The sequence below is a fragment of the Choloepus didactylus genome, chromosome 3 (assembly GCF_015220235.1).
Source record: "Choloepus didactylus isolate mChoDid1 chromosome 3, mChoDid1.pri, whole genome shotgun sequence".
Classification (NCBI taxonomy): domain Eukaryota; kingdom Metazoa; phylum Chordata; class Mammalia; order Pilosa; family Megalonychidae; genus Choloepus; species Choloepus didactylus.
Genome location: NC_051309.1, coordinates 37688283 through 37700553, shown reverse-complemented (window position 1 = coordinate 37700553; position 12271 = coordinate 37688283). Strand labels below are relative to the sequence as shown.

The 12271-nt window shown below is 35.6% G+C and overlaps 1 pseudogene; it reads right to left on the bottom strand.

Moving 5' to 3' along the window:
- Positions 1-422: 422 nt before the first annotated feature.
- Positions 423-10432, bottom strand: LOC119530236 (annotated as a pseudogene).
- Positions 10433-12271: the final 1839 nt, after the last annotated feature.

Here is a 12271-nt window from a genome sequence, read left to right as displayed (position 1 = left end):
ATGATATTAAGTCAAATAATACAGAAGCAGTTCATCTTGTATATGGTACTTCAATACCACTAGATGCTACCTTATTTGATTTAAAACTCTGGTTTATTTATCATTTAAATAAAATTCAGAATGAGTTGCTCAGACAAAGCACATTTCATTTGCTGAAGCTATCTTGTCTGTTTCCTGGACTCACATACTGAAAACCAAAGGAGTGTTATAGTAAAGGAACTTACAAAATTTTTAAAAAAAAAAAAAAAAAAAAAAAAAAAGACATACGTCTTGATTATTTTTACAATTACCAATTGCCTGCAAAGCTAACAGTACAATTTCAAAATAATTAATAAATGAGGTTGCTTATAAAGACCAGTGCTTTGGTGACAACTTAGAACCAAACTTGAGATCTGTAATTGATCCAGACCTAAACAGTTTGCTCATGCCTGATGTTTCCATTTATTTGCTGGCTTTATGGCTACAGCATATACTTCACTCAAAGCACACATGACAGATACCTGTACATCTTCACCTACATTGCATTTTCCTTCTATTTCTTTACCCAGTTCACCCTCTGGAAGCTTAAGATCCTCACAAACCTTGCCAGTTTCTGTCAGCAGGGAAAGGAAACCATCCTGAATGCATATCAGTTGATAATCATTTTTCTTAATATTTGGAACATCCATGTTGTGTAGAAGGGCAAATATCTTCATATTTTTTGCCCATGAAAATATCAAATCCAACAGGTGAACCTTGGCATGACCTTGCTTTCCAGTTTTGGAAGTTGACATCTCCACTATTTTGCATGGTCATCTTTAAGTAGTCATTTTTGTGCAGGGTGGAGCACTGCATAGTGTTAAGTGCAGGAAGCCCTGGCATCTCCAGTAGTGAAATCAATGTTGTTCCAGTTTGCTAATGCTGCTGTTATGCAAAATACCAGAAATGGATTGGTTTTTATAAAGGGGATTTACTTGGTTACAAATTTATAGTCTGAAGGCCATTAAAATGTCCAAATTAAGGAATCAACATGAGTGTACCTTCTCCAAAGAAAACCTATGTCAGCTGGGAAGGCACTTGGCTGGCATCTGCTGATTCTCATTGTTCCAGCTACTCTCTAAGCTTCTGTGCATTCTTCAAAATGTTGCTCTTGGGGCATTTTGTCCTCTCTTAGCTTCTCTGAAGCAAATTCTGGGCTAGCATCTCCAAAGCATCAGCAAAAGTCTGCTTTCAGCAGCCATCTCCAAAATGTCTCTCTCAGCTGCTCTGAGGTTATTCTGCTTGTGAGCTCTTTTATAGAACTCCAGTGAATAAATCAAGACCCATTCTGAATGGGTGGGGTCCATATCTCCATGGAAATAATTTAATCAAATATTTCACCCACAGTTGAGTCACATCTCCATGGAAACAATCAAAGGATTCCAACCTAATCAATTTTAATACATCTGCCCCCACAAGAATATGGCTTTTGGTGGGACATAATATATCCGAGGCAGCACAATTGTCATCCACCATGGTGGGCCAGAAGATGGTAACTTTTCTGAGGGAACTTTCTGCATGCAAAGAAGTCTTTTGCCTGCGCACCCACGCGGGACCCTCACAGCTGCCACGGCGACTGCTGTGGTGGACGTGGTGGTGGCCACAGCAGTTCCTGCCACCATATTTTTTATTGTAAATTTTCCCCCCTGACTTTTCCAGCCCCACAATAACCCCATTACTCTTACTTTTTGTCATAGTCTTTAAGATATCTAATGATATGTGATTTGTTTTGTCTATTATTTAAAACTCCTCTTTACTTCCCACTAAACTCTAGGGGCCTGGAGGGCAGGGATTACTTAGATCTGTGCCCCACAGCCTCTTCTGTTCTTTTATTGGACTCTCTAGCCTGCTCTCTTATTTATTGTATTCTCTAAACACGAATAATGCTCTCTCAAATAATATAGTTAAACAACTTGTTCACCACCAGACACAATGTACATAAATTTTCTAACACTGGGTTCCTGATATCCCTGGAAAAATTGTCTTTCTCCATACTTGTAAGTGAACTATGCTGCATTTGATAGGAAGTAAATTATGAATGACCCACTTTTGTTTATTCAAATCATGTTGGTTCATCTTAATACTATAGCTGATAGGTAATTATATTTATATATTAGTTTTCAATATTAAACTGACATCTTCCCTTTTGTCTTCATGGAAATTTTAGTCAGAAACTGGAATGCTGATATTATAGGACCTTCTATCAGATGCCATGTAAAACCAGACTTTTCCTTAACATATTTGATCTGTCCTGATGTCTCACAAGAAAGTGAACTATTGACTCTCATTTATGATATTTCAAAATACTTCAGCATCGATATAAGATACCACTATTTTTGATAAGATATATTAACTTGAGATTGCTGAGCTAGAGTAACTGGTGGAAAAGAAGACCAAAATGTTATGGGCCATGCCTTCAAGACTGATATCAGGGTAAGCATCTCTGAGATATGCTTTGTTTCAGAGTCATCGTCTATAATTTGCTAAAATTCTTGTGATGGTTACTAAGCATAGGAATAGTGAAAAGAGAGAAATCTGCAGGAATATTGATCATTAATGCATTATGTGAAGTTTCCAAGTTTTAATTCAATTATACAATTATAGATAGATGTCATAAGTTTGACATTTGAAAAGCTTAAGCATCAATTTATTCAATACAATTTAATTTAATTCAGAATCACTAAAAGCACTTCTACTGTGAGCCAGTTTCTGTGCTATGAACTGTGGACACAACAACAAATAATACTTTATACCGAAATAGAATATAGGAGGCATGCCGTTCCAGTTTGCTAACACTGCCATTATGCAAAGCACTAGAAATGGATTGGCTTCTAAAAAGGGAGTTTATTTGGTTACAAATTTACAGTCTGAAGGCCAAACAAAGGCATCGACAGTAGGGTACCTTCCCTGAAGAACACCAATGGCATCTGGAAAACCTCTGGCATCTGGAAAGGCACATGGCTGGCATCCTCTCCAGCATTCCGGTTTCAAAATGGCTTTCCCCTAGGATGTTTCTCTCTAGGTGTCTGGGGGTGTTCTCTTAGTTTCTCCCAGGCAAACTCTGGACTAGCAAAAGTCTACTTTCAAAGACTGTCACCAAAATTTCTCTCTCAGCTGAAGTTCTCTAAAGTCCTTCTGTTTGTGAGCTCTTTTATGGCACTCCAGTGATAAAATCATGACCTACCCTGAATGGGCAGGGTTCATATCACCATGGAGATAATTTAATCAAACATATTACCCACAGTTGGGTGGGTCACATGTCCATGGGAACAACCTAATCCAAAGATTCCAATTCAATCAACACTAATATGTCTGCCCCCCACAAGAATGAATTAAGGAATGCAGTGCTTTGGGGGACATAATACATCCACACCAGCACACATGCACACAAGCAAATAAAGGCACGGCAGTGTAAAAAGCGCAATAGAAGGTAGGTAAACTCTTTAGGGATGACACAAAGGAAAGAGTCTTCAATTTTGACTTAATTCATCACACGGAAATTCAAAGAGGAGAATATTTAAGTCCAGGGAAAGTAAGAGAATAAAGTAAAATACCAAAGCCCATGATACTACCTAGTAACAGAGTTTGAAGTGGCACAGAGACACCAAGACTCTTACATTTTCTTCAGGAATTTTTCATTGTACCTTGATTTAAATTTCAAACCTAGTATATCTGAGAGACAATGTTAAGTCACAGGAAATAATAAGATACTTATTGATTTCTGTCTCTTTCTCTCTCTATATATATATATATTTATATGGCAACATGAAAAATATATCAAATTGATATCTACTGCACAGCAATTCCCTGGATCCATGTATTTGCATTATTATAACAGAATTGTTAAAAAATATTGGACAAATTTCTTATGAATTTTCAGGTTCTAAAAATATGGTAAGAGTAAGGATTGCAATAATGGAAATATATCTAGTGATATTGTTATCTTGTTCTTAACAGTAGCATAATATGTGACTTACAGTTTATAGTTGAAAAAAAAAGCTCAAGGATTTTTCTTGTATATTTATGTTTAAGAATTTGCTCTGGGAAATGATGTCATCAAAATGGCAATGTAAGACATCCCCTGGAAAATCTTCCCAGAGATTTAGTGATTAAAATGACAGGAACTGTCCCTTTCTCCCCACTTGGACTTCCAGAACTTAAGAGTCACACAGAGGCAGCACAGCCAATGTCCTTCCCACCATGGAAACTATAGAACCACTCAGAGAAATGATACAGAACCCCATGTATATCCAGGGCACAGAGACCCAAGAAGGAACACAAGCCACTTGAGGAGTGCTGCATATAAAAAGGAATGCAGGAAGGAGGGAGGAAGAGATGGGCGGGGCAGTGGTAAAACTGCTGTCAAGAATTGTGTACTCAATCCAGTTTCTGAGTGCTGGATCCCAAAACAGACATTTCTGAAGAGATACTCTTCTCCAGATTGACCCCATTTGGCTCCCCAGGGTGGGAAAACTTTTGGGGAAGAAACTTGAGGCAGAAAAATCCTCACAGATTAAAAATAAAAGGAGGGTTAGACTGAACTGCTAAAAGATAGGTGAGGTCTCAACTGAAAAGTATAAGGAAAATGAGATACTGAGTGAGGGAGAGAATTTAAAAAATTCGTAGGAGCTGGGGAGAAAATTCTGCACAATAACAAATCAAGATTCCTGGAGAAGGAACAGAGGAGAGGAAGCTTTCTCCTGGAGGTGAAACAATTGCACAAAATGTGTGATCTTAATATTTGTGTAGTATATCCAGGACAAGATTCAGATGAAGAAGAGTTGAGAAAATGTGAACAATTAAAAATGGACTGTTCTAAAGGGCTAAAGTTGGACAAAATGTCAAAGAAGAGCCTTAACACAAAACCAATCACAGTACAACCCTGGACAAGAGGGAGAAACAGACCTTCAAAGTTAACTCATCAATATAATCAGATACCTAGACATCAGAAAATAATTATAAGCCATACTAAGAATTAGGAATATATGTCTTACTCAGTTAAAGGAACAAATTAAAACTTCAGAGGAGACTCAGAAATTGGAAAAAACAAAACAAAACAAAACAAAAAAAAAACAAAACAATTAAACATGTTCAAACAAATCTCCTAAAAGAAATCTAGGAGATGAAGGAAACAATGAATAAAGAACTGAAAGATATTGACAAGACACTCTGTGAGCATAAAGAAGAATGTTTAAGTATAAAAGAAGCATAACGGAAATTATGGTGATGAAAGGGACAATAGCAGAGTTTAAAGATACACTATAGTCATACAACAGCAGATGTGAACAGGCATAAAAAAGAATTAGTGAACTAGAAGACAGGACAATTTAAATCACAGTCAGATAAAGAGAAAAAATAATTTTAAAAATTGAACAATGTCTCAGCAATATCAGTGGCAGCACAAAGTTTTCAAACGTATGTGCCATGAGTATCCCAGAAGGAGAAGAAAAGGGAAAGGGGGCTGAAAGAATATTTGAGGAAATCTGGCTCCAAATTCCCACTCTTATGAAGGTCATAAAAATATACATATTCAAGAAATGCATCATATTCCAAACAGAATAAATCATAAGGAACCTATTCCAAGACACATTCTAATCAGAATGTCAAATGCCAAAGATAGAGAATTCTGAAAGCAGCAAGAGAAAAGTGATTCATCACATACAATGGATCCTCTATAAAACTAAGTACCCCTTTTTCATCAGAAACCAAGGCAGCAAGAAGGCAGTGATATGACATACTTAAGGTAGTGAAAGAGAAAAACTGCCAAGCAAAAATTCTTTTCCAGCAAAACCGTCTTTTGAAAATGAAGGGAAGTTTAAACATTCACACTGAGACAGAAACTGAGAATTCAACAAAAGACCTGCCCTACAAGAATTGCTAAAGGGAGTTCTGCAGGTTGAAAGTAAAAGATAGAAGAGAGTGGCTTAAGTAGTCTGAAGAAATGAAAACCATCAGTAAGAGTAACTAAAAAAGTAAATGCAAAACCAATAGCACTGTATCCTCTATATGAAGTTCTACTCTTTAATTGCTATAAATATCAGAATACAATTTAACAAGAAAAAGGCATATTTCCTTATAATAGATGCACAAAATATAAAAAGGTAAAGTTGAACAAAAACAACGTAAAGAGGAGAAACAGATAATATGTATACTATTGAAGCCAAGTGGATATCTTTTCTAATTAGTGGGTTATAGATGTAGGTTGTGTGATACAAACCCCAGGATAAACACCAAGAAAGTATTTTAAAAATACAGAGACACAGAAAAGAGAAAGAGGTCAGTCAGATACATCACAAAAGATCAAATATACAGAAAACTAAGCAACAATAAAGGAAAGGAGAGCCAAAAAGTATAACATATAATGACCAAAGAACTTAATGGCTGGAGCAAGTACTGCCTTAACAGTAATAACACTGAATTTTAATGGATTGAACTCCTCAATCAAAATACATGAATTGGCAGAATGGATGAAACAGCATGGTTCAACTATATGCTTTTTACAAGAGACTCACCTTAAACCCAAAAAACACAAACATGTTGAAAGTGAAAAGATAGAAAAAGATAATCCATGCAAATACTAACCAAAAGAGTGCTGCAGTAGCTAAACTAACATCAGATGAATAGAGTTTTAGTTAAAAGCTGTTATAAGAGTCATAGAAGGACATTAGTTATTAATAAAAGGGGCAATCCACTAAGAAGAAATAACAATCATAAATATTTATTCACCTAACCAGACTACCCCAACATACATGAGGCAAACATTGGCAAAACTAAAGGGAGAAATAGACACCTCTATAATAATAGTTGTAGACTTCAATACATAACTCACATCAACAGACCAAACATCCAGACAGAAAATCACTAAGGAAACAGAGAACTGGAACATCATAATGAACGAACTACATCTAACAGACATACGCAGAACATTAAAACCCCAAACTGTACAATATACATTCTTCTTGAGTGCTTATGGATCATTCTCCAGGATAGACCACACCATCAGAATCTCCCCAACAAGGACAGGCCAGGATGAGATGGCTTAACAGGTGTATTCTACCAATTATACCAAGAAGAATTAATAAAAATCCTGCTCAAAGTCTTCCAAAAATTTGAAGACAAGGGAACACTACTTTAGTCATTCTATCAGTCCAACATCACCCTAATATCAAAGTCAGATAAAGTTACTACAAGAAAAGAAAATTATAGACCAATTTCTCTTATGCATATAGATGCAAAAATCCTCAACAAAATACTTGCATATTAAATGCAACAGCACAAGAAAGGAATTATACACCGTGAACCAGTGGGTTTTATCCCAGTTATTCAAGGGTGGTTCAACGAAGAAAATCAATTAAATAATATACCACACTAACAAAACAAAGGGAAAAATAAAACACATGATCATCTTGATGCAGAGAAGATATTTGAGAAAATTCAGCATCTTTTTTGCAATAAAACACTTATAAATAGGAATCAAAGTTACTAGCAGTAATAAAAGAATTCAGCAAGAACAACATGAAAAATTGTTAGTGTTTCCACACACTAGTAAGGAGCAATCTGAGGAGGAAATCAAGACAAAATTCCATTTACAATAGCAACTAAAATAATCGAATATCTAGGAATAAATTTAACCAAGGACATAAGGGACTTGTACACAGAAATCTAAAAAACATTGCTAAAAGAAATCAAGGGAGACCTAAATAAATGGAAGGACATTCCACGCTCATGAATTGGAAGACTGAATATTGTTAAGATGCCGATTGTACCCTAACTGATTTACAGATTCAACAGAATCCTAAGCAAAATCCCAATAGCTGACTATGCAGAAATGGAAAAGCCAATTATCAAATTTATTTGGAAGGGTAAGGGGCCCTGAATTGTCAAAAACATTTTGAAAAAGAAAAATGAAGTTGGAGGCCTAACACTTCCCAAATTTAAAGCATACTAAAAATGACAATGGTCAAAACAGCATAGTACTGGCAGAAGGATAGATATTTTGACCAATGGAATTGAATTGAGAGTTCAGAAATAGACCTTCACATCTAAGGCCAACTGATGTTGGCCAGGGCTGCCAAGTCCATTCACTTGGAAAAGAATAGTCTCTTCAACAAATGGTGCTGGGAGAACTGGATATACATATGCAAAGAATGAAGGAGGACCACTGTCTCAAACCATATACAAAAATTAACTCAAAATGGAATAAGGGCTTAATATAGGAGCCAGGGTGATAAAGCTCCTAGAAGAAAATTTAAGGAAGCATCTTCAAGAATTGGGCTAGACAATGTTTTCTTAGATTATACATCCAAAGCACAAGCAATGCGAAAAGAAACAGATAAATGGGACATCTTCAAAATTAAAAGCTTTTTCACATCAAATGACTGTCATGAAAGTGAAAAGACAATCTACTCATGTGAGAAAGTAGTTGGAAACCACATATCTGATATGGGTTTAATATCCAGAATATATAAATAAATCTTAACTCAACTTTTAAAAGACAAACATCTAGATTCCAAATGGAGTCGAGAGTCACTCTGGTGGACATTCTTATGCACTATATAGATAACACCTCTTAGGCTTTAATGTATTGGAATAGCTAGAAGTAAATACCTGAAACTACCAAACTCCAACCCAGGAGTCTGGACTCCTGAAGACAATTATATAATAATGTAGATTACAAGGGGTGACAGTGTGATTGTGAAGACCTTGTGGATCACACCCCCTTTATCTAGTGTATGGATGAGTGGAGGAATGGGGATAAAAACTAAAGGACAAATGGGGTGGGATGGGGGGATGATTTGGGTGTTCTTTTTTCACTTTTATTTTTTATTCTTGTTCTGGTTCTTTCTGATGTAAGGAAAATGTTCAGAGTAGATTGTGGTGATGAATGCATAACTATATTATCATACTGTGGACAGTGATTGTATATCATGGATGATTGTATGGTGTGTGAATGTATTTCAATAAAACTGAATTTAATAAAAAAAAATAAAAAGACAAACATCTCAATTAAAAATGGGCAAAAGACTTGAATAGATATTTCTCCAAAAAGGATATACAAATGACTACAAAGCACAAGAAAAGATGCTCAACATCACCAGCTATAAAGGAAATGTAAATCAAAGCTACAAGATATCATTTCACACCCACTAGAATTGCTACTATCAAAAAAAAAAACAAACAAAAAAACAGAAAATTACAAGTGCTGGAGAGGATTTGGGAAAATAGGAACACTCATTCATTGCTGGTGGGAAAATAGGAACAGTATTGAGGGTGGGAATATAAAATGGTGCAGCCACTGCAGAAGAGTTTGGCATTTCCTCAGAAAGCTAAATATAGAACTACCATATGACCCAGCAATCCTGCTACTAAGTATATACCAAGAAATATTAAAAGTGATGACTCAAACAGATGTTTGTACAGCAATGTTCATGGCAGTATTATTCACAATTGTCAAAATATGGAAGCAGCTCAATGAATGAATAAACCAAATGTGGTCTATAAATGTGATGGGATATTATTCAGCTGTAAAAAGGAATGAAGTCCTGATACTGTGACAGCATAGATGAATCTTGAGGATGTTATGCTGAATGAAATAACGCAGATACAAAAGGACAAATATTGCATGATCTCACTGACATGAACTAATTATAAACTCATAGAGTTAGAATCTAGAATGTAGGATACCAATGGGTAGATTGGGGGAGCTGATGCGTAGTTTCTACAGAATTTCTATTTAAGTTTTTTGGAAATGGATGGTGGTGATGGTAGCATATTTTCTGAGTATAATAAGCACCTGAATTATGTATGTGAATGTGGTTGAAAGGGAAAGTTTTAGGTGTATCTTACTAGAATGAAAGTTAGACTATAAAATACGGGACTGTATAAAACAGTGAACCTTTTGTGGATGATTGACTGGGGTTAATAGTAACAAGGATAAGAAAGTTCTTTCATGAATTATAACAAATGTATGATACTAATACAAGAAGTTAATAATAGGGTGTATAAGGGGAAAATACACCTATTGTAAATGATGGACTATATTTAATAGTATTATTTTAATATTCTTTCATCAACTGTAACAAAAGTACCACATTGTTGCAAAGTGTCAACAACAGTGGGGTATATGGGAATGCTGTATTTTTTTATATGACTCTTCTCTTAACCTACAACTTCTCTAATTAAAAGCATAATAATAATAACAGCTTCCTATTCTCTTAGACAAAATCTCTTAACTAACCAAGCCCTGAATGGCCAGGCTCCTTCCCCACCTCTCCATCTCTCAGACCACATTCAACCATGTACCCTCTGCTCCAGCCATACTTGCCTCTTCCAATACCTCCTCATCATCTTCCTCCTTCCAAAGAGTCTTTGCATATGCTTTGTTCTGTGCCTGGAAAGCAATTCGAGTCCTCATCCTTCTGACCTCAGTTCTGATCTCCAACTCCAAGAAGACCTTCTGACCTCCCTACCTTAGTCCCCTTCTCCTACCACATCACACTGAAAGTGTAATCATATGATTATTTTGGTGAATTTTTGTCTCCAAACTGGACTAACTCCATAAGGTCATATTCTGTTTTTTATTTGTTTGCTTAAGGTTGTTATTACCATTTTTGTTCAATATGTATTTGCTCCATAAATTATAAACATAGAATGCTAGACCTTGAGGTAGATGTGACGTAAAGGTTACATAAGTTGCAAAAAGGTAATATATCATAATTTGACTTTTGAATTCATCATCTAAAAAATAACCCCATTTATTTTAAACTAATTGTGTATTTTTTAGGTGGGCTGCCAAAAGATTCTTTGGGGAACCTTTAAAATCTGAGTTCTTAAACTCCTGTATAAACTGCTGAAACTAATAATGATAGCTATGGGAAGGGTCTACATGAAACTAATAACACTGTTTGTTTCAAGGGTGCAAGATGGGTTGATTAGGGGACTGGGGTAGGAAGTAGATTTTTTACTGCATGCCTTTTTGTACCTTTCTAATTGTGCTGAGTTGAATCTATTATGTACCCTGGAAAAGCCTATGTTCTTTTAGTACAGTATTGTGGGGGCAGACTTATTGTGGGTGGGACATTTTGATTAAGATGTTTGCATGGAGATATGACCCCATCCATTCAAGGTGGGTCTTAATCCCCTTGCTGGAGTCTCTATGAGAGGATGAAAGGGATAGACATTTTGGAGAGAGCTCAGAGAATCTAGAAAGAAAACACCCCAAGAAAAAGCTATTTTGAAATCAGAACCTAGGAGAATAAGGACCAGCAGACATCATCATGTTCCTTCCCATGTGACAGAGGAACCCCTGATACCATTGACTTTTCTTCAGAGAAGGTATCTGCCTCTTGATGCATTAATTTGGACATTTTCATGGACTGATAACTGTAAATTTGCAACCTAATAAATTCCCATGCGAAACCAGCCTGTTTATGGTACATTGCATTCTGGCAGCTTTAGCAAATTAAGACACTAATTTTAAAGCATGTGGATGTATTACCTATTCAAAAACAAATAAATGATACAAAAGAGTGACAAAAAGAATACCGTAACACACAGTTTTTGTGTATGGATTTTTAAATTATCAGAGATAAACTGACTTGTCTTAAAAGACATTTACACAAACAGAATAAAAAAACCAACATTGTATTGTACCTAAAACACTTTATTTTTTCATCCATTAAATTCTGATAAAAAATTTCTGTGGATAGGGAGAGATTTTTGTTAGTGGTTCTAGAACTCTACTGTCCTTATGCATCTTTTGGGGGAGAGAAAACATAATTCTGGCTACTCTGAGAATATGATCTTACAAGTATACTTTGTTGTCTGGAATTTTGGATTTTATATATTTTGCCACAAATATTTTGTATTCAGCTGAGCAGAGAGCTATTTCATGAAGCAACATCTATTTATTAAATCAAATTGTTTCCAATTTTAATCATACATATATTATACACTTATGTTTCAGTTTGCTAAAGCTGCTGGAATGCAATACACCAGAAATGTTTTTTTTTTTCCAATTTGAATTTATTAGGTATAAATTTACAGTTCTACAGCCATGAAAATGTCCATTTTTCAAGAGAAAGATACTTTCTCTGAAGAAAGACTGCTGACATCTGGAGTTCCTCTGACACATGGAAAAACAAATGGCAGCATCTGCTGGTCCTTCTGTCCTGTGTTCTGGTTTCATTGGCTCTCTGCAAAATGTTTCTCCAAAATGTCTTCTGTGGGCATTTTTGTCTCTCTTATCCTAATA